The sequence below is a fragment of the Antedon mediterranea genome, chromosome 3 (assembly GCF_964355755.1).
Source record: "Antedon mediterranea chromosome 3, ecAntMedi1.1, whole genome shotgun sequence".
Classification (NCBI taxonomy): domain Eukaryota; kingdom Metazoa; phylum Echinodermata; class Crinoidea; order Comatulida; family Antedonidae; genus Antedon; species Antedon mediterranea.
This window is the reverse complement of record NC_092672.1, coordinates 8,004,588-8,029,135: the sequence shown is the minus strand read 5'-3', so window position 1 is coordinate 8,029,135 and position 24,548 is coordinate 8,004,588. Positions and strand designations below refer to the sequence as shown.

At 29.2% G+C, this 24,548-nt stretch overlaps 1 protein-coding gene across 3 annotated transcripts in view; it reads left to right on the top strand.

Moving 5' to 3' along the window:
- Window positions 1-24,548, top strand: part of LOC140044750 (histone-lysine N-methyltransferase MECOM-like) — a 110,849-nt gene that overhangs the window by 67,130 nt on the left and 19,171 nt on the right. Inside the window, exon 1 of one of the 3 annotated variants that reach the window (XM_072089396.1) lies at window positions 16,413-16,456. The exons of 1 other annotated variant lie outside the window; for it this stretch is intronic. The gene's annotated coding sequence lies outside the window, so the exon portion shown is untranslated. Of the gene's footprint in view, window positions 1-16,412; window positions 16,457-16,645; window positions 16,685-24,548 lie in introns of those variants that run through there. One more of the 3 variants, XM_072089397.1, reaches the window with a different exon arrangement.

Sequence of the window (24,548 nt, the reverse complement as noted above, 5' to 3'; positions counted from 1 at the left end):
ATCATGGACATCACCTGAGACACATTCCTGAATTCATACTCACATTTGGATGACACTAAACATGGATTACTCACTTTCATAATGATTATAATATGAATCATTGCCATGTACAGGGTGTCACAATAGATGCCCCTTTCTGTTTTCACTAACTTAGCCCACAAAGGGTTAAACCTTAACAATAAGTTGACAGGTTTAACTTAAAGTAGATATCACTATGATATGTTGGATATTATATAACACCTAAATAAATTCCTGTCATTTGATTGGACAATCACAGTCACATGTCACGCAATAGTAGGCACTATTTTTCGCGTTTGAAGCATTTTTTTTAGACCATTGCTTTATAAATCCTCCACCTCTTTTGTATTTCCATTCCATTACATTACAATTTATATAGCACCTTTCCACCATGATGATTTCTGATATGACCAGTGTTTCGCGACTATAGAATATTTCTACATTGATGATGTGACCCATATGCCTATATTTAAGCACCTTTTTTCTCCTATACCATCCTACCCAACATCTATTACCTCCAAATTTTCTTATCCCCAAATTCTCTTACCCCACATTCTTTTACCCTCCTTTTCCACAAGACACGTCCCTTTTTTATTCCTATTAAAAAACTTTGAATTTTGTTAGTGCCATCACTATACTTGCAACAGATAAAGTATCAAATTAAACGAAAATACAGTTTTATGATATTTTGATTTGATTATAGATGTAATTACTTGTTAATTTATCTGTATGAGGTATTAATTGGTGAATTCTTGTCTATTTCTAGAAATGTCTGAAATCAAATTACAGTTGATGGATGAATCAGACATATGGCTAAGTGAACACAATGACATTCATTGTCAAGACTACTAAGCCATTGAACTTAACTTTTCTCTACATGTTTTTAATTTTATAAAATTCCAGGAATATGTGTTTTGAAGGAAATGAAAATGATGGGATAATATTGATTCTGATATGGACCCCGTAGATCCAAGCCAAATTAGATGGAAACAACTGATTAACACCAAATTTAGTAGTGAAATATCTTTTTATGGCATTTATTGAAGAAAAATTAGATTAAATGGATACATTTTTGTTTAAGTTGTAAACATCTTATTTACCATTTTATTCAAACTAATTTTATTTCTTTAGTTCTCCATTATTAAAATGCTCTTTGTAATTTTTTTCTTTTTGTTTCTTTCTGATTTATCTTCATTATTGAAAATCTGCATCAATATTTTAACTTTTCAATTTTAACTGAAATTTCAGCCAGAAATAAAACTTACCAAAATTGAACTCAACTAAGTTATGATATTTAAATAGGCTATGGTACGCAAACAACCACTTAATTAATTTGTCATCAAAGCGAATCCTCCAGCAATTGAAAACACAGACTATACACTTGTTGTGTCATCTCCAGGGATATACAAATATTAACTATCTCCACAGGTTGGGTTGTACATATTACATACATATATTTAAATGCCTTGTGGACCTTTTAGATTAACATGGATCAGTTTAATCCAGTCCGGATTAACAACAATCTTGAAATAGACTAAGTAACAACTCAGACTACAAGTTCTTATGGACTTTTATGAAATTAATCATTGAAGATTATTAATAGTAGACTTATCTGGTAATTAATATTCGTGCTTTTGGAGCTAATAATTAATTTCACAAATAATGACTCAATCTTTTGGTATATTCAGATTTAATATACCACCAGCACATATCCAATATACTATAGTATTCGGAAAAGTTTTCTTCTTTTTTATTGTTTTTGTTTTACAATATAATTATTAAAACTTTGTTTTATGGCTCACTTGTTTATTTTTAGTTAAGACATACATAGGAATGGATTCTATGACCTAAGGCAATTTAGTGCACTGATGGTTTCTTTAAAAATATGCTTTATATTTAAGCAAAGAAAGATAAGGTATATTTAAGTGGCTTTAATTGGTTTAACGGGTGATTGCTCTCATTAACCCTCTTTCAATCCAGATTATTGTTACTGCAATCAAAGATCTTAATAACGTTTCAGTTGTGGTAATATTGAATACAAGTTCACAATTTGTCTTTAGTTGAATTGACGCTGACTGATGACAGGGTTTTCTTATCTTTTAAAGGGGGTAAACGAACAAGCAACGAGGAGGAAACTAATCCATACGCTCCGCTAGGCCCATTATGTTTCAGCGCCCGTGGACAAGGTTGTCCTTATTGAAGACTTCCCCCTCAGATCCAATCCTTAAGAAGGAAATCCTAACAATGCTTAAAAATCGGCCACTTCCCGTCTTTAAGCTTTATCCTAATTAGGATTCCTTTCAAAAAGGTATTATAGGAAAGGGGAGGTGTTGATTTTTTGTCTAGTAAAACACCCTGATCTATTTGGAATGGGGTTGAAGTTACTTGTACTCTTCTGACCTTGTACATGCATATTTATGAGTTCATGACTGGATACAGTTGGTAAAGACATTGAGGTGATGGGGTGGTGAAGATTAAAGCCATTAATAAGTTACATGTTAGTTAGGTCTGCTCTTTGCAATTTCAATTTCTATGAATATAAATCAATCGGTAAGGTTGGAGGTATCTCCCTTCAATATCTGCCACAAGACAATATGTCTACATACATACCTCCTCATCAAAATAACATTGTATTGAAACAATTTACACATTTTTACCAAATTGAAATACCATAGTATAAAGACCCAATTTAAAAATATCTATATTTCATAATATGAATAATAATAATAATAATAATAATAAATGAGTCCATGTCTCTCGATTGAAACGTTTTTTGTCATTCCAACATTACGCTTTCCGTGATTTCTTTCCATATTTTTCTGTTTCGTCAGGATAGTTTGTTATTGAGCTGAGTCTATATTTTTTTCTTTTAAATCTTTTTTTATTTGGTTTTTCCATTTATAAATATTAATGTTATCAACTTTTACATGAAAGCATAACATTAACTTATAAATAAAGATTAAATCAATAAAATGATTGTCAAGAGTAAGAGGGTTAGATAAAACAATATAGTATAGATATAGGCTAAATTGAAAAATTAAAAAAAAACTATTTTTAGGTCAAAACAATTTTCTTTTTGAGATTATAAAACCTGATTATGTAAATACCACTATTAGGAAATTAAAAATTTGAATTATTAGTTTATGTTAATTAAGGAAGGAAGAGGAACAGTGTTTTTTGATTAAATTTAATTAAAATAAAATTGGATAATGAATTTATCAATTAGAGATGATATCATAGCTTTTATGAAGTCATACTTTTGAAAGTTTTACATAATACTGTACACATATTTGTATCAATTTGAATTTAGTTTTTATTGTATAAAATAAAATGACATTGTAAATATGTATACCTAATATAAAATAAATCTAATTTCTTAAATGTGGAAAATAATTCATAACTATATTAGCAGCTTTATAAATATTATTAAGTCATTGGTTGTGGTATTTACTTAATTTTTTAAATTTATTATTTGCAAATTGTATTTTGTTGTTAGATATTTGATTGAACAACAAAGTGACCTACAAAATAAACACCGAACTAAAACAATAACTTACTAAACATGTGTAGTCTTTTAATTGTATTTTTATCTTTTTATATACACCCTATTATTTTAAATCCATTCAATCTGTTTTTCCATTAAACGATGCAACATAATTTAATTAACGTCGCCTAAGAAGGACGTGTACAATCTTTGTTACTATTTCGGGATAATTTCTCGATCATTAGATGTCAAATTTGTTTTTGAATTTCTAACACCTTCATATGTTTGAAGCATAAGGAAAAAACCGGTAATCTTTTCAGGTCTTTTGTGACTCTCCTGATTTACTCATTTTGTCTTCTCTTCCTCCAGCGAGTCATGTCGCATTTGGAAATGTTCAAGAATTATAATCAACAAGCGTGTCTTATGGAACTTTCACTTTTAAATTCATTGTCACTTTTTGAAAAGTTGAAGATATGTCAAAAATTGTTTTTTTAATTTGTAGAAAAATATGGAATTGATAGAAATCATTCATATACATTTATAAATGTAAAATATTCTATATAAAGTAAAATATATTATGAATTAATAATCTACCTGTTGAACAAAAAAAGTATGATGTGCCAAATAAGGTAGTATTATACTTAAATATGGTAGTGATATGACATCATGTTCGTAAATGGGCACATCACATTGTTTTTCACATAAGGTTTTATAGTGTAGACAGGACTTAAGGCATGCACAAAAGTACTTTGATACAAAGGCAGAGTGGCAAAATAGATAAATAAAGGCTCAAGCTAAAATTTCAACATTTTATTTAAACTATTGTGAGCTTTTCATAAAAAATATAAGTCTCTCTTGATGTCTTCAATTGTGGTAGAAGCTGCTAAATAATAATAGATAAAATAAATTTATATATTTTCGTTATTATTGTATAACTATATTTAAACCGTCCAATGACCTTATTTAAAGCATTTTATATTTTTATTTTTTTATAATTACCTTCGTAAATTAGCTGTTAAATAGGTGAGTTTCAAGATGTATTGTTTATGTCTGAGGTTTGGAATAAATTGAAACCAGTATTAGTTACTCATCTAAGAAAACAACTTTTACCTAGAATTCAATTTTCTTTTTACAAATAATCTATTTATAGACATGATCAGTTGGAACCCAAGTGTAACCAAAAAAACGTTGGTGTTATTTTAATCGTAATGTTTCGTCATCATGTTTGTTTTGTCCCACGAATCTGGTCTCCACATCAGATTACTACCAACTGTGAATCAGAGAAGTGGATTCAACGAGTTAAGCATCGTCTTCAGTTGACGACATGTCTGTATTCAGTATCATTTCACATACGTTGACCAAATGTCACAGCAGGGGGAGCAATAGCATTTGATTAACCTCCCTTATGGAGACTATAACAGGTCTGTTTCACTGTTGATTCAATAAATTAACAAATGCATCATCAATATGGCAATTAAGTTCTCCGATAACTTTGAAAATGACTTTGTTACAAACATGAGGTCCGGAAGTCCCCTGCTTCCCTCAAAATCAAAAACAGAAGATGCAATTATTATCATATTTTTTTTAATTATAAATCATCAATATATTCATTTATTTGTATAATTATTAATTTAATTTTATAATTTTCCATTCATAATTCATATTCATTTTATTTCAGAAATATGACATACAAAAACTAAAACATAAAATTAACACATGTTTAGGGTATGTGAATGGGGTTCATTAAGATGTTTAGGGTATGTGAATGAGGTTCATTAAAATGTTATTAAATTTTAATACCATGTTTGTTTACAACTAGTAATAGGCTTTTATGTTTTTCTATATTTGTGTTTTTTTACATTAATATTGTATTCATACTGTATGCAAATCATTACCATTTGCAGAAAACAATTGTGCCAAGCTTAGCCTTCCTGTTGATTAGGGGGTGGATTTTTTATTTCTACAACAAGAATAACATCCTGGTAATTGTTCAAATAGATTCATTTGGTTTGAATAAATATGATATTGACTTGAAAACTATAGATTTCTTCAGTCCATGCGCCACCAGTGGTTTAATGCGAACATTAACTTTGCACATTACATTGTAGTCTAGTCTGGAATACAAACAAAACAAAAGTTTTATACGTACAGAGAAATTCAAAGTATACTGCAAATAGTAATTTTCATTCAATGAAAAAAAATCCATTTTGGCAGACTTATGTTAATAACAGTTTCCGAAGTAATAAAGAAAATCATAACACATCTTGTAAGGAATGGATATAAGATTGCAGAAGTGGGAAGTATGTTCTTTATTCATTTTTTCCTCCTAATTTCAACCCAGTTTTGTGAGGAAGAAAACATTATTTTTATTTGACCAGGCCACAATTAGTTCTTTGGGTGGCGGGACAAAAGGAAATTGACGAAATCCCAAATTGTTTGACTAAATTAGAAATAGGGTCGCCGATGTTATATCATAATTGATCAGTACAGTGTAGCAGACATTTTTAATTTCCAAAAATTATTAACATTTGGTTTCAGGAAGAAAAAAGTTACTTCTCATCACACATCTTCCAATAGAAACTATGATTTGATTGGTCAGAATTGTAACATCTCTGCCTCTTCTGATAAGGTATCCCATGACAGTCGGCAAATGCTCTTGTGTTTTTTTTGCAGCTATTAGACATTCAAATACATAAATAAGAAGTTAACTTTACAATTTTAAATAGATTGATAGTAAGAAATTAGGTTATATTTATTTGAATTAGAAGTTAATTTGATTTGATTTTACTTTTATAAGCTTTCAATTGAAATGATTATGATTGTTTTGATTTCTCTTAAGAATTTGGCTATGTTTATTTTGGATGAGTGTTTTACTCAACTTTATCGGTTTCTGAAACGCTTGGGATTAGAATGTTAGACATTCATTTTACTGGCAACAACCGAAGTATCTTAAAGGTTTCACTTGGATGTAAAATTTCTTCAGAGCTTTGCTAAAACAAAATGGTTTTTTTTTATATTCATAAAAAGCAAGTAAATTTTATGGGTTGATGAGGACATGACAGCTTAGATATTTATCATTTAGCCGAAAATTGTATTTTAGAAAAAAAAAAGAACCTTAGAGCCAAGGTTATGCAACATATTGCTTGACAGATAGTAAAATAAAGTGAATTTTTATTTTAGATCTGACCTATATTTTGCCACAACATATTAAAATTGATTTTGAAAATGAAATAAATTTTATACTTTTAAAGACAGGCTCTTATTGATTAATCAACATATAAATGATGATAGATATATTAATATATAGACACGTTTTAGAATGGAATTAAAGTTATTAATGGCTATAATTAGATGTTTTTACTGGACTTCTAGTTATAGTACAGTAACTGAATCAGTATGCAAATTAGTTTTTAGACTGTTAAAGAATGCAGAATATTTATAAATTTTACAAGTAATTTCCAGTCGTTAAACAAGACCAGTTTGATTGACTTAATGAGATGTCAAGAATTTGTGTAATCCCTACACTACTTGTTAGTTTATGTCCCTGACTGCATAGGATATGAAACTTCCTGAACGCAAGGGGAGTGATTTCTTTTAGTTGTGACGTTCCGTGGTTGAACAGGGTAATAGAAACTTCACTCCGAATTACCCGTAAAGTGACACAATGCATATCATCTATGTAGCATCTGTGAGTGGTGTACAAGGGAGAGCGATTTCTAGTCAGTGCTACACAAGCTCAGCTAAACAGGATGTCGTGAAATGGTTTAATACCCCGCGGGAGTCTTCGCCACTTCTAGTTGATAGGAACTATTCTCCTGACGAGCGTACCATAACTAGAGTACGAAGGAGATAAACGGGCAATTGGGAGAAGTAGTCTTCTTGATGAAGTTGAACATCTCATGGGAGAGTTGGTGAAAAACAAAATGGCTGTCAGCACCTCAGTTGTCAACGAGTAACATACTTTTAGCCAATCAGTATTCATAATTCAGGTCATGTGTTGTGTAACTTTGCTGAATCCTTATTCTTGTTTAGTTCACAACTAATTATCATCAGAATATGTAAACCGATTTTGAAGCAAAGAATGTGACAGTTAATATTCAAAATGATTCAATATTGAAAGAAATAATATTAGCAATAACTTTTCTAAAAAATCATGATTATGAGATAATAAAAACATAATTATAGAAATGGTGTTACTACTATTACTTAACTACCAACTAAAACGCTTTATAAATGCTTGAACTAATTTTTAAAATTTTAGTAACAACTTTACGATTGAATTATACTGTTTTGGAAGTTTTTCTACTAATGTTTTGCTTTTAGTTGCCTGGTTTTATTCTCTAAAGAATTTATGTAGAATAACAAACTTTGATAATTGGCAAAAATTAGTTCAGAAGAGCCTCCATAGACTGGTTAAGATATTACAACATGGCAATAAGATAATTTATAATTAATGACTTAAAACACTAGTTCCCTTATGTATTTTGTTTTCATAATATTAATTACTTTATGGATATGTTTAAGATGTTCATGAACATATCTACAATGGTATGTAACATTATATAAATCCAGAAAAGTGTTAGATTCGAAATGAATGATAAAACGACAAATTAATACGAGGATGTAAAGATCATAAATTACCGACTTATCACGATTACAAACATTTGGTTAGTTTACGGTGGCGATGAAACGCAAGATTGTTCCGTGATTGCCGCTCATCCTGGTGATATATTCATGATACCTGAATATGTCTGTTTTTAACCATGATAAGTCAGAAATACTTAGTATTGGATTCTGGTTTATTGTACAGGATTAACAAGTATGCAGTAGATAACAGCTGTTCTTAAGGTGCCGGAACTTATCTTCTGAAGACCCCCACATAAAGTCCCGACGGGGATCTTAATCGCTCCTCTTAGCTCATAACTATACAAATATGATGTGCTTGGGAGCCTAGGAGATGGCCTAAAGCAGGTGGGTAGATAGGTAACATGCATAGTGGTGGACATAAGTCATGGAAAGTATCTTCCTTGTTGAGCTAATTCATAACTGGAATAACAATTTGATGAGAATACCATCCTAAAGTGATTTATGTATTTCTAACCTGAGGCATTCCACATTTAAGATTTGTGTTTTGTTAAGATGAGGATGAAAATATTTTGGAAGACATCCAATGTTATCTAGAAAATTATGGGAATAGCGACTGTAAAATAATAATTTAATAATAGCTGAAAAAAGACACAAATTACATAAATGATTAGATATGCTTATTGAAAAAAAAAAGACAAAAAATATTAAAAGTTGGAAAGATACTTTATTTATCAAAAGCTTAAAAGTGATACGATACAAACATCAATAATAGACCAATGCAATTGGTGCCAAATTTCAGCACAATTTAGAAACGCAATTCTTTCATATGCTGCTAAATAAGGTAGTAACCGTTTATTGTGGTAGGTAAATCACTTGTGTTTGTCTCCAGGAGGGTTCATATCCCCTTCTCTCTTTTCCCAGAAGAGGTAGGCCTACTGATAGCAATAGACCTAATTGACCTATCTCAGGACACGTTTGTTGGTTGGGGGATGGTGAAAGAAGTGGCATGTTCCATTTTTGTGCAAAAAGAGCTCCTATGTAAGAATCCCAACCAACCAACCCTAACGCAGCATCAAATCTAAGTAATAACTGATTAAGAAAAATAAATCATGTCAATGTTAATGTCAATAATACAAATATTAATGACACATTAACACATTTAAATTTATAATTATTATCCATATTATTACATTATATGAATAATGTGGAATTTATGAAATCAAACATGATATAAAATGTGTTCTATTTTCAAATTGTTATAGAACTATTAATTAAATTCAGTATTTATGGATTTACATTTATGATTGATTTGCATTTGTTAACAATTTCTAGTTGCCTATCCTACATTTCTGTTATCAATTCATTATTTATTGTCTGACTCATAAAATGTCACATTTTTTAAAATCAGAAGAAGTTGGTGATTTACGATAGAAATTGTCCATAAAGAATTACGTGTGCCATCCTAAAGGAGGTGATTGCTTGTTTATGTCATTTTAAAAAACAAACAAATAAATTGTTTAAATAGAAATAAAAAAATCAAACAATAAATTTACAAAAAAAAAAAAATTTTAACATAATTCAAAAGGAATTATTGTTTAATAATGTTATTATTTGTATACTTTTATTAATAATTAACACAATTTCTTTGAAATTTGAATCCCTTGATTGAAATAAAGAGTGCAAAAATGTGACTTTAATGATCTTTTTAATAATTAAAATAAAATTAAAAAGTTAAACTATTGTATGTTGTTGATTCCAATATGATATATCACAATAAAGAATCACTGTTTAGAGAAAACCCCTGTGTATCAATTAGTTTAGATGTTATTTCAATGTCATTATTATTTATAGATTATTTAAAAAGTATTTAATCAAATCAAATATATAACATGAAAAGAAACAATTATTCAATTACATTGTATGAAAGCATAGGAATGACAGTTTGCAATGTTTGAACCAGGTGTCGTAAAAAAAAAACATGAGAAACAAGATGGTTAAATACCTGTTTAAATACTATTACCATTGATGTTAGAGTAAGGTAATCAATTAGCATAGACAAGAACTAACAATTTCCTACATATGTCTATGGCAATGTCTCTACTGAAGGAGCTTAGGCCTTTTAATATGACCTAGAAAACGAAACGACAGCGCAACTGTTCAATTTCACGTCGTTGAAAAATTCAACGCTGCAACTTATGTGATGTTATTTTGATGCTACTGGATTCTGACGCAGATACAAGTTTTAACATTTTTTGAAAATGACTTATTTCCCAATCAATAACAATAAAAAAGGATACAAAACTTGATTCACCAAATTGATGTTTTGACAAGGTTTATGATATGAAAATATTTCCATCTTGTGAACAAACAAAAAATAGGAAAACTTTCAAAATTTAAATTCATTTAAAGTAACCTTGTTTTTATTTTTACAAGATGTTATCATGCATTTTAAAACTTATTTTTTATTAGGAATAGAATCTATCAAATAACAAAGGATAAAGCCAACAAAACAACATAATGTAAACTGATGATTGCTAAGGTTTGGCATTGGCCTATATTTCTTCATCTTTAATAGAATGTTAAGTTTATTTTATAAGCTTTTCAATCAGCATAAGCAATTTGAATAGAGACTGAATGAAGTAAATGCTTAGTTAAATTCTTTTATGTTTCATGTTTTTTTTCTTTCATTCATCCTGATTAAGTGTATTAAACTGACTTGCGTCCTCAGGAACTCAAGACAAATGACAGAGTTAGACAAAATCTTTTGTTAATATTAGTCCTATACAAAAGAGTAAAGATTTGCAAGTGAATAAAAGTACGAAAAAATAGAAATTAATAGAAAAGCGATCATGAAGCAAATAAATCATAGAAGTAGTTTGTTTTGAATCCTTTTGTTTACCATCTAAAATACCTTTAAAAATATAAATTAGCTGAAAAGTTAAATGTATGAATTAAATTTTATGAAGATATAATTCAATCTATAAAGAGTTTTTGAAACAATATATTTTTTCTTTTGTTAGAAATCTTTGAATTTAAATTTAGGTGTCACGAAAAAACAAATTGATATAAGAAAAAAAAAATTGTTTTCTAAAAAATCTTTGAACTTATTCACAGAAAAGTAACTAGTAACAATAATATAAATGAATAACATTTATTAAATACATTCATTTAATAATAAAAATATAAAAAAAAATCTTTTAATTTGTTAATATAATTTGTCAATATATGCCTGTTTGAAAGGAAATATAATAAAACAATGATAAATGACTATAATTACTTGTTTTAAATTATAACTTCAATTTTAATTCATTTATAAAACATCTTGAAAATGATATCAATAAACATCAAACACATACCATTGTTAAGGCATTCAGTAAGTTTTGTTTAATCCTCTTCTAACAGGACAATACTTGAAATTAGTTCTGAAATCCTGTCCAATCAAAGCTATAGTATGAATAATGATAATCCAAATGTACTGGTTAACAAAGATACATGTAAAATATATAATAATTGAACAATAATTAATGATGTCTTATTTGGCTTGGCTTATTTTGTTTAAGATATTTGGCTTAAATAGAAACAATAATTACAGAGTAATTTTTCAATTAGAATTATGACAGAAATATATTTTAAATCCATCAACTCAAACATGACAAACGAGTCAAATCCACCTAATGACCAAATCAACGTAAGAATATACTTTACATCAATATGGGGGACAATTGACCAATGGCTATCTCCTATTATTGCCGTCCATCATTCTGCACATTATATCATTGGTCATTTACATTACAAAAGAAAATATGAGTACAATACGTTAGAAGAGAAAAATCTATAACAGTTTCATCATTGATGATAAAAGCACTTGAGATGAAATCAACCAGAAAATCAATATAAAGAAAGACAAGCCTTGCTCTGAGAGAACCTACTTGGTAAGTGATACCCACTGCAAGTAATAGCTAAATAATAGCTATATCCATCCCCCTTCTATTGAGATAATATGAAGTGTACGATGTACATCTTGAGTGCTCTCTCAAATAATCTTGAATGATATCGCGCTAATAGTCCCATTTTTTTAGTGCTTGCGATACCTCAATGATTATTAACTCTTGTCAATCAATCAAACAAGATAAAGATGCACTTAAAGTGACCACTTAGCCTGCTCGTTAATCATAGTAAACAATCAAAACGGAATGACGGAATGATGCTTAAGAAAATAAATCAAACATAACAACGAACGACAATCATGAGAATTTATGCTATTTTCTTTCTGTCAGTGATTGACAGACTGTAAGATAAAATGGGAGGAGCATCCAATTGTTCTTTATTTTTGCACTCAATATTTTCAATATCTTTCAATTTGTTTAGTTTCATGCACTTTACATTAATATTTATGTAGTAGACTCCTATTTGATCAATATTGTGTTTTATTTATTTGACCATCATAACACCAATACAATAACATACAATTGTATACAACATATAAAAAAAGAAAAATGATCTTTTGGAGTAGCTTAAGAAAAATATATTAAATATACATATAAAGTTAATAAATTATTAATAAGTAAAATTTAATAAATTGCAATGGTTTCATTTAAATTTTTAAATGTTACAACCAAAAATGCTGCTAATATTTGTTTAGGTTTTCTTTTTGCAACTTTTTCAAATTAATTTATTTTAGCCATTTTGCAAGAAAAACGATAAAAAAAACAAACAAAACTCTTTTATAAATGTTTTCACCTGTTGCGGTTTCCAGAATACCTCAAAAATGCATTTTATTTATAGACTAATAACACTATTGAATATATAGTGCAATAGTCTCTTTGCTATTTTGTTTCATCACTCAATTTTAATTTTCCGCTTCGCTACCCATTCAGTTAAAGGGTGCTTTTATAAACTTTGAAGAGATGTTGCCATTTAGTCAATTACCAACACGTATCAATGGTTTCAGGCCAACGTCATCCAGCCCTATTCATATTGAATTTGTTTATAATTAACCAGCTCGCATGCCTATTGTTAATCGTCTTTTCATCACACGTTTTCAGTAGTCTGCTGGATAATATCAAAATGCAGTTTACAGTTATGTCTTTCTTTGTCTTCTTTATTATAACAGGCTAACCACTTGCACAGTGGAAAGGTTGTATATATGTAATGTATATCAATATTAATTTGATAAAGGGCTAGTGTTGCCCGAAAGCTCTGCTTACTTTTCTGGCTGTTTTACTTATCGTTTTGATTTAGCTTTTCGGTTTTGTTTTTTTTTTGTATCTCCATTGAGATCCAGCCACTGATCCCCACAGCATTGTCATTTTTTCAGTAATTTGCCTTTGGATTTGTATATCAATAATAAGAATGTTATGTACGATTATTATTTAAAACCCAACATGGTCATTTAAATTTCACAAAGAATAGTAATTGATTAAATTTAATACTACTGTATGTTGTATTATATATAATTTGCTGACAGCCTTAATAGTACAATTTTATTTATAAAATTATAGGCCTACTAAAAATGAATTACAGAATTATCAATTTGAACACAGTTGCTGCTACATAGTAATAAGTTAATAACTAAGTGTTTCAAAAATAGAGAAAAGGTTTTTCGGTAGGCCTACTGTATCTATAGTTTTTCCAATATCATAGGCAAATTCTTGGGTACTTACAGTTGCACATTTGCATCAATGTGATGACTGTATCATAGACCATAAGCCTAAACTTAACATAATACAGGCATCACATGTGATACCTATGTGATGCTGTATTAAATAACTCACCATGATACTGGACAGATAATGTAATATGTAGTACAGAGAATCGGTTGAAAAGAAAACATCATAAATTTAATTAAGAATTTAGAAGTGTGATGGATCTATATTTGTTTCATACATCCTATGTTCTTTTCATAATTCAACTTCTTTAAAAAATGAAAACAGTTGATAATGAATCATGAAACAGCTTGGGTGTTGACTGGCAGAAGTCGAAACGCCTATAAAGTGATATAGAGGTGAACAACTTAAAGTTAAACATTAAAGTAAAGTGTCTGACCTATCTGGGTTAATTAACATAAATAGTGTTAAAACTGAAAGAGAAAAGGATAAAGGAAGCCATGTTGATAGACTATACACAGGTAAAAAGTTATTTTGAAATTATTTTGAAGAAGGTATTAAGTTGGTGGAAAATGAGGACAGTGAACTTTGACCTAAACCAATACTCAAATGTGGGGTAGAATTGTTTTTTATATTATTTAATTAATTTATATTTTGCATTATTTGAAAAATATTTAGTTTATTAATATTTCAATTTTTCTTATATTTTACATATAAATTTAAAATGATATTGAATTTTATGTTTATAATTAATTATATGCTCTATTGTTATTGTTCACCAAATAATTTGTGAAATATATTTTGTAGGCACAATTGATTAATTTAATTTAATAATTACAAATTAACAATTTTTATAGGCCTACTTAAATTATTTCTTAATTTTTTATTAATTAATTGGATATTAATAATTGATCAATTGGTAATCGTTTAAAAAAAAAGGTATTTGTAGTATATGATTATTTAGTTAATTGAATTATAAAACTATGACTATAATACTGTAGGCCTACATGATTGACGAATTTATTAATCTATTGATTTTAAAGGTATTGATTTTTAATTCTTTAATTAGATATTGATTGTGGATGTTATTGTAGTGTTGTTATTGATCTTGTTGATTGTTTTGAGGTGTAAGACGAGAGGTTAACCACCAATCCAATTATACCCACTTGACTTGACAATAAAAGTGAATTCTTTCTTGTTCTTTTCATAAATTAGGTGCAAAATAGAAATATCTAGCGAGGGTGCATTGTACTATGCTAATGCCTGCAGGGTGATCTAGTTTACTTGTTTTCTATTCATCCTTTTATATTTTACTGATCTGAAATCCAGAAGTGACAAATACAAATATCCTATTACTCTTTAATAAAAGTGGTTATAGTTTGAAAACAGGTAGTAGAAGATAATGGGACACCTCAACAACTTACTGAACAAGCAGTAACATCACCCATTTACAGACACCTGTATCACCTCAACAGTGTATTCTAGAGGGGAATTTTATGGCTACATTTTTTAAGTAGGACGATCGACAATACCCCAGTAGAGATTTATACCCATCAGTACTGTTGAAAAAAGTTAGTTTAGTTGACATCCCTTCCTCATGACATTTTTAGAGCCACACTTTTCCCTCTATATTAACTATTACAAATAATAATATAAATAATGGTCGTATCTGTAACATTAAAAGAATTATTCCAAGGTATTTTTAATCGAAAACATGACTTTTGAATTATCATTCTCATTTTGGTACATTACCCTAGCTAAAGCTCTGTCTACACTATCAAACTAGTTTGACAAAAAATGTGATGTGCCCAAATATGGTAGTGATATGACATCATGTCCATATATAGGCACATCACATTTTTTTGTCACCTAAAGTTTGATAGTGTAAACAGAGCTTAACAGTAAAATTCCTCTTCAAACAACTTTGAAATATTTCTTTTTTCTTGTTGGCCTTATAAAATAACTCTGAAATCTAAAAACTTTATAATTAATCTTATAGGATTAATACTAACACAAGAAACAAACAGTAATAGGAGTAAGATTTACTTGAATATCTTTCTTTATCATTCTTCATATCTTAATCTGTTTAAAAATCCGCTTATTTGATCATTATTATAATCTATTCAAAGTGCTATAAAATGGTGTTTTTATAATCTGTCTGTAAAAGGTGTACAACATTTTTATTTATCAAAATTAATGCATGTCATTATTCTGGCAATTGTTTGTAAAAGATTGATTTCAAGTTCAGGTGGGTTCAAGATAGTGTACTAATTTCACTGATGAGTTTTATCCTATTATAGTTTTTATTGTGTTAAAACTTATCAGAGCGCAATCGGCAATAGCTTAGGAAGGAGGTGGTATTTTAAATATATAACAACAAATAAAGCTAAAATTATGGTTTAAATTCCATTCTTATTATGAGATCTGTTTTTAAATTCTCTTGTGCTTGCAGTAATGATGTTATCTTAGTAGGGTCAATAGACACGTATTAAAGTTTGTAAAAAGCACTTTGTTTTTCTTTGTTATACCGTCTATTTTACCAAGATGCTGTTAATTTTACAGTTGGGCAACTTTGCAGCATCTTTTATTATATTAGAAATAAGTTTTTCTAGCCGGAAGAGAATCATCAACTTTTATAATTTACCGTACAATAGGTTTTATAGCTTCATACACGTTCCTTTAGTGTCTAGCAACTGGAGCACATGCGTCTCTTTCTACGTGACAGCACCGATGTGTCGTTCAACTATCAGTTCTGCTTTTTGTGAGTAATTTCTCGCTGAATAATTTTGTTTCCTTACAAAAAGAACATTTCTTTTGATTATTATTATTCTAGCGTACTCATTAAACTCAGTGGTATCATTCTCTTCTTTTCTGTGCAATGTTTCCATTTGACTGGACTTCTTATATACTAGTAAATTCTTACCATTACTTAGTCTGTTCGTAATGGGAAGACAAGTGCTTTGAAGTATTTAAAGATTTTCTAAGTTATGTACGTATAAAATATATATATATTTTTTTTTTATTGTATGTATGTATTTGTTGTTATGATTTTTTTTTTTTGCTTTATAACATGATTATTACCTATTTTAGAAATTGTTCCTAAAATACAGAATTTTTTTTAAAGTAAATTTAGTACAGGTAGTTAAAAAAAATCTACATACTTCATATTAATGTATCAAAAAAGAAACCCAGAAAAAATAAAGAAACAAGCAATTTAACATGCATTAACAGATTCATCTTGTCCTGACGACTCAAACTACTTGCTCATTAGATAGTCGTCGATGATAATTATTTATTAATACGTCGGTTATTGCCCACTCTCAAAAAGATGGCAATCAATATACGATACTGAAGTACTGCTACTTAGCGCTAGAAGATTGCGATGCACGGATGGAATTTTACTTTGATTGTGTCGACGATTGTTGTTAGAACGATCGTCTCGTTTCTTTGATGATAAATCATCTTGCTGTCTATGGATAAATTGATGTCACTCTGGGCAAACATCGCACTTAAATAGAAATTGAGGAGAAAGATGATGGCAATGATAATGTTCGTTTTGGTCCTTAATTAAGCAAACACGTCGATGGGAAAACGTTAAGTGCTAACATTTGGCGGTAATAGGTATTCTTTATCTCCGTTAAATTAATAGGATAATTAATCGTATCAAAAGAGGGTATCAAAGGTTTAAATGGTTTTTTAACCGGTGTGAATTTAAATGAATTTGACGAGTAACTAGACAACTGTGCGTAACCCTGGAAAAAAGTGACGAAGAAGAGATCGGTAAAATGCTCTGCCGAGATTAATGGAATTTGTTAAATTGAAAATTCACTGACAACTTGATAATGGGAGGCAATTAATTCTCATCTAATAGTGATGGGTAAAAGACTTGATAGTCTATTTCTTATAAAGATATTTTTAGTATTATTAGATTGATTGTCGTAGCAATTTCAGGATAAACTAAAGGAAAGGCACATAAATTGGTAAAAATTAATACTGTTGTAAAAATTAATATACATTTAATTAAGACTAATTTAATATTTCTGGGATGGGATGAAAAGAATTTCATTTTTTATTGAAATTTTTAATTAGTATTATCATCAAACAATAATTCTTACAAATTTTACAATATTCATAATCATAAAAAGTTTGTTATTATTTGTCAAAAATTCCAAAACATTACATTTTTAGAAACACAAAGCTAGTGATCTGGAGATCTTTGTTCGAGTCCTATCTGAGAATGACATTGTTTTTCTCAACTCAAATGTAATCAGTATAAAAGTAATTTATGTAGGAAAATGTAATTAATATACATTTTTTATTTGAAATAATAATATTTTTATTTAATTATTTACATTTATATTTGTATATCAAACAATAAATAATATCTGCTATATCTTTATTGTTCCGTAACATTTAAAATCACAATTAACACAACAATAAAAGGAACAATGACATTTACACAATAATCAATTTTCGCATTTGATTTGTCGAAGGTGTTTATGGTGCTAAATCTTATGATTAATAACAGTAATTTGTAAGGATTTTACCCTTGTTCTCATGGGGTCAATTTCAAGTGGACCCAGTAAATGTTTTAATGACAACACTATTCCATCACATATCCCCATTGCCATCACATTATCCAAGAGATATATCATTACCAATTAAATATGATTAGCTTCTCACGTTCCTTTTGTCTTACTTCACTTTGTAATGGCTTCCTTGACGATTTTCTACAAGCTTTTCTGACACCTTTTCAAACAATGGAGTCGTAAAATCACAGTATAAATCTGTAACGTGTATTAAAAATAATAAAAACATGAGTGAAGACCAGATTTGTTTAAGTGTTCCCTCTGGTAATGCTTCTTGTCTCATTCCATCAAATCATATTCTCTGTGTTGTTATTTACGACATCGACTTGATTTCATGAAAATAGATGTCTCTTGTTAATCCCGAAACGATGGTAAATCTCAACACAATGGAAGACCTAGTTTACGCGGAAGAGAGAAAAAATAGTTTCTTTGAATAGAAAATGTCAAAGTGATTGTAACAATCAGTAGTACAATTTTGTAGATTGTTATAAAGTGGGCAGATTCACTATTATGACGTATAGATAGTTTATTTATTGCTGAAAGCTTCTCTGAGAGGGTAACGGTACTTTTCGATTCGTTACAAACCTTTGTCACAGTCATCATCAATATATCAAAATATTTCATTTGATTACCGCCAACTCGTAATGATTTCAAAGCTGTTGTCTCGTTGACTCTGATAGATTCATGTGCCTTTCTCATTGACATATTTCTTTATCAGTGCGGATGATGTAAATGGACAACATTAAAAACAATTTACGATCTTCTTTCGAGTGAGTGACACACCGATGTTGATGTAATCGCTCCTTTCGAGAATTATACCTTAAGGTTTCCATCATTGCTAAGCGATATATATATATATAAATAAATGACACTGCAACATATAAACTGAGCTTTCCCAATAACTTCATGTAGGTCGTTTATTTTCATATTTCCAATAAAGAAAAATATGAAATATCTTGTTTAATTTGCTCATCTTGGTCATTTATCAAAAACATTTAGATAAATATTTGCTATGATGATATGAAAAATGATATAAAACATATTGGGTATTGTGTTGTAATCTGTTATGTTATAGATATTTCCTTTGCTATGACAAAAATATTTATTTTTATTGAGCATATTGTATATTTAAAATGTTTAATTATTTTAATAATTTAAAAGGATTAAAAGCTTTATTTATCCTTATTAATTTACCTTTTTAAAAGGTTTATTTATTTAAATTTCTGCAAAATAAAAATCAAACAGATTATAAATGCAAGGAAAGACTGTCCTAAACAGCTATTGTTCAACCCACTATAAAACAAAAACAAATTAAGTATTATATAAATTAATTATTTGATATTCTGTACTATATTGTGGTTAAACACATACAAAACAAAAGATTTCAACATTTGTTTTAATACATTTGTTATTGTTATACTATTATTGAACCTAAAATGTGATCATGTAATAAAATATGTATTGTATGCAAACTTAACATGTAAATCTGTGAATAATATATCAGGAAATATGAGATTAATACTTGTGTTATTTTTCTAGCATTCTCTGCTATTCTCTTTTCCTACAGATTATTTGGACCCAGGTGTTCATTTGTTCGTTTAATTTTTACAAAGATTACAACACTAGAAATGAGAATAACAAGTATTCCCCCTCCCATTTTCTATTGAAATGTGCGGGGAAATCAAGAGTGATATTAATTGCCGTTTAAAATCATTGATTAAACATCACCTGGTCGTGATTCTCATCAATTGAGTATTGCATTTGTTGTTGTTCGCTTCCTCAACGTTGACAAACTTTCAGTTTCCTCGGATTAAGATGCTCTAGTCGTGGATCAAATGCAGATGTAATTTTTGTTTCTAAACTATACGGTACCTAAAGTATGAAACATGTAAAGGTTAAATAAAAAAATAGGCATTAAATGAGGTCGTGTTTGACACAGTCTCTCATCAGATCATGTCGGCATTAAAGTCAGTTGAGAAACATTATTTATTGTTTAGCTAAGAGGTTTGAAATCCAGGAAATAAATTGAAAATTGGTCAAATTACATGAGAGTTTAAACTTTGTCTAGAGAGATGGACCCTAGTTTTTAAGTTTGTGACAAAACTGTCGTAAAATGTTGAAAATCTGACTGTTGAAAGATGCTGTGTTATTGAGGTATGATTTATTTTAGATTTATTTCGAATATGACTTAACAAGTGTTATGTGTTAAAGATCTTACATTAACATAGCTGCAGATTCCTTGCTAAGTACCATGCAGATTGAGGTACCCCTCATGAAACTGTCTGTATGTTTAGTGCATAATAAATTGAGTTTGTTAACCTAGCATCTTTGAATCACTATTTCATTTAGTTGTTTTCAGTAGATCCCCCTATTAAGGCGACAATATTAGACCAAACAAATAGTGTAAACTTAATTAATGGTGTCCCCTGAATATGGGTGTCCCTCTGAATATGGGTGTCCCTCTGAATATGGGTGTCCCTCTGAATATGGGTGTCCCTCTGAATATGGGTGTCCCTCTGAATATGGGTGTCCCTTGAATATGGGTGTCTGTTGAATATGGGTGTCTGTTGAATATGGGTGTCTGTTGAATATGGGTGTCCTGTTGAATATGGGTGTCCTGTTGAATATGGGTGTCTGTTGAATATGGGTGTCTGTTGAATATGGGTGTCTGTTGAATATGGGTGTCTGTTGAATATGGGTGTCCCTTGAATATGGGTGTCTGTTGAATATGGGTGTCTGTTGAATATGGGTGTCCCTCTGAATATGGGTGTCCCTCTGAATATGGGTGTCCCCTGAATATGGGTGTCCCCTGAATATGGGTGTTTCCTGAATATGGGTGTTTTCTGAATATGGGTGTCCCCTGAATATGAGTGTCCCTCTGAATATGAGTGTACCCTGAATATGGGTGTACCCTGAATATGAGTGTCCCTCTGAATACGAGTGTCCCCTGAATATGGGTGTCCCCCTGAATATGGGTGTCCCCTGAATATGGTGTCCCCTGAATATGTTACAAAGAAAAGGTTTACTATAAATTTAAAACATTTAAAGATGTATTGTCAACCTTAAAAAAATAATTATATTAAAAATTTCTGTTGAATCTGCCATTTTAATGTCACATAATAGTTATTCAAAAATTAGATCGAAAAAAAAATGATTTACCTTAAAAAACTGTAATTTAAAACAAAAAATAGTCAAATTGAGTTTTTGGTTGATTTTAACCATTTATTTTGTGAAAATATTTTTTTTTCATTGGTCGGTCGGTAAACACTAACTCAAATTTGCGTATGCGACTGCAGCCATGTATATTGGCCTTGTTTTTTCTATGAAGGTTATTGACTTTATTAAAACTATAAAATAACCTATCAAAAGTCTGATTTAATTAATATTCATTTTTAAGATACTGTAGCATATCAAAATAAATTTGTATTGAATGTTTTTGATAATTAATTTAACATCTCGTATTTAACCCTATATATGCCATTTTACGGTACACCTATGAACTGTCCACACAGTAGATTTTAAAGTCCTTTTAAATTGTATTACATAAGCAAATAGATTTGGTGCACTTCTATCAATTATAATGCAAAAACTGATTTGTTTCATTTTATCAAATGTTCTTGTGGGTAACTTATTATTCAGGGAAAATAATTAAGAGAGAAAACATAACATTGAGATTCATTTATGAAAGAATATTAGCCGACACCATTTCTATTCAGCTAATGAAAATAGATGTGTTCCAACCCAACGAATATCGGTGTATATAATTAGAAAAAATATTTCAGTAATAAGTAATTTGATACAATTTAACTTGTAATGCATTAAAATAGTTTTAATTTTAACATGTAAAAAATGGTTATACTAAACATTTATCTGTTTTTGTCATAGTTAGCCTTTATTGACTATAATATAAAATTTCATTTAATTGATATCATTTATTTCTTAAGTTAAATATTATATTTGATTTTTTTTTATAAAACAGGTATTGAAATATAATTTTGAGGATATAGATATCGGTCAATAAATAAGAAAATCACTAGTGATATACGTGATAAATAAAGAAAAGAACTCAATTTTATATATTTCCGTTTTTTTGAGTGCTCAAATTATATAATGCATTTATTGTATAATGCATTTATTGTATAATTAATACATACATATCGAATTTTAAATAATTAATTGGCTGAATTATTAGCATTTATAAAAAAAAATTGAAATTTGTTACAATCAGATGTTAACAAGTAAAAACTCTTTTCATATTATAACTACTGGGTGGAGCGATGACGTTTGAAAAATACGTAGAATTTGTAATTTACATTACCTATGTAGAGGGAGTGAATATGATTGGTGGAACAGTCAGAGATGAGGAGGGAGGAGATAGCATTGAATAGACTTGATCAAGGAGCATATGTTTAAACAGGAAGAAGCTCGTCAGACGCACGAAGCTTTGTTAAATAGCGCTACGCGAAGATCAATCACTCAGATTAAAACGCAGTCATAAATCACATTCCATGACAGATGCTAAAGAGCTCTTTTGATTTCTAAATTGTGAAACTATTGACTCACATTTCGATGTGGTAGATCTTGTAAGTTAGAATCATAGAATCAGACCATCTGCAAATCCTTCTTACAATTCTTGCCCACCTGCAAGTAAAACCTCCCAAAGAATACCGACAGTATTTTTTTTTCATTTAACAATCCTTCGTCATTTATCTTACAAATTAACATCTCGTACGAATTTGTAAAAAGGAACGTTTAGCATGTTGTCTATCGATACACAATTAGTGTATTCTCGCCTTGCAAAATCCTGCCGTGGGAAAGCGTGGGTGTCTCGACATCCGTCAGTTTGAATAGGGACGTACTCGTGACTTGGCTGTGAGTTGTTTTACATGCTTATCTTGTTGGACGACGAACATTCTGCCTGAATCACCAACTTGTCTTAGACCAATTAATCGGTATCATTTGTTGCTGTCCCAGAGTTGTTGGTGTTTACGCCGTGGGTTTCAATCTCTAACGAACACTTTCATATCTTCGTCTGGTGCTTAAGCCTAGTTCAGTAGGCCTTCTTGTCTTAAAGCTTCGACTTCAACTGAGTGACAGTTATTCAACTTTATTTATGAATGTTGTATAAAAAAAGTTTTCCAACTCGAGTTGTTAAAAGTTGATAAAGTATTTTGAGCGGCTAAAGTTAATATACTGTTTGTTTCACGGCGTTAGGATGTTTTCAAAGCTTTCGGTAGGTTTTGATTTTTTTTTTTTCACTTTCAACTATTGCATAAACTAATGTTACCTTTTTTTTATGAATTTCTTAAAATTAAATGACTTTTAAAATAGCATATTTGATAATTAATAATTAAGTTATAATTCATTTAGGAAATTTATAATTAAATTTAAATAAAACAGTTCTGATGATTATACCAAATATTAATTAATATTGCTCTGATCACAAAAGTAGTTTTTACATTTTTCTGTTGAAAATTGTTATTTTTTTTAAAATGGAAAATTGTTTCATCAATATTAAATTTCAAATCTATTATGTTAACTATTTTTATAAATTAGAGATATAATATAAGAGCAAAGCCATAAAAAAAAATACTGAATAATAAGGATATGGTTATTTTTCTTTTAATTTCATGTCTGTCGCAAAATAATAACCGAATAACTTCGAAATTTAAACACAATGAATTAAATGAAAAGAATTTTCGACAAAAGACTGAACAAATATTGTCAGAATCTAAAACTTGTAACACAATAGAAAATAGGTTATCTTAGGTCGGGAAGAAAGAACTACCTATAGTGTGTAGATGAATGGAAAACGCATTTTGTAGATAAGATGACACGCAAGTTGTTTACTCATCGCGTTAGTTTACCTGTGTGTGTTAAGCCCTTAGGTGTAAAACCCAATAAAAGTGCAGATGCGAGGTAATAATAGATACATACTCAGATACCACTACTACATTAAAGTGTCAAGGATATTTTTACCCTTAGAAAATTAAATTTGAAGAAAAGAAAGCTTTGTATTGAAAAATCTATGGTTGTGTTTTATGTAAACAACGATGATTTTTAATTTCGTCTAGGTGTGATCAAACATCAACCACTTAGCTTCAGGATTTTTAAAATAAACATATATTTTCATTAGTTGATTTTGTATCTCTATTTCAAAATGTAGTGTTTAATTTTCATTCTACATTTTTTTAAATTAATAATAATTGTTAATTATTATTTACTTATATAAGTTATTAGTTATTTAACTACTATATTAATTTA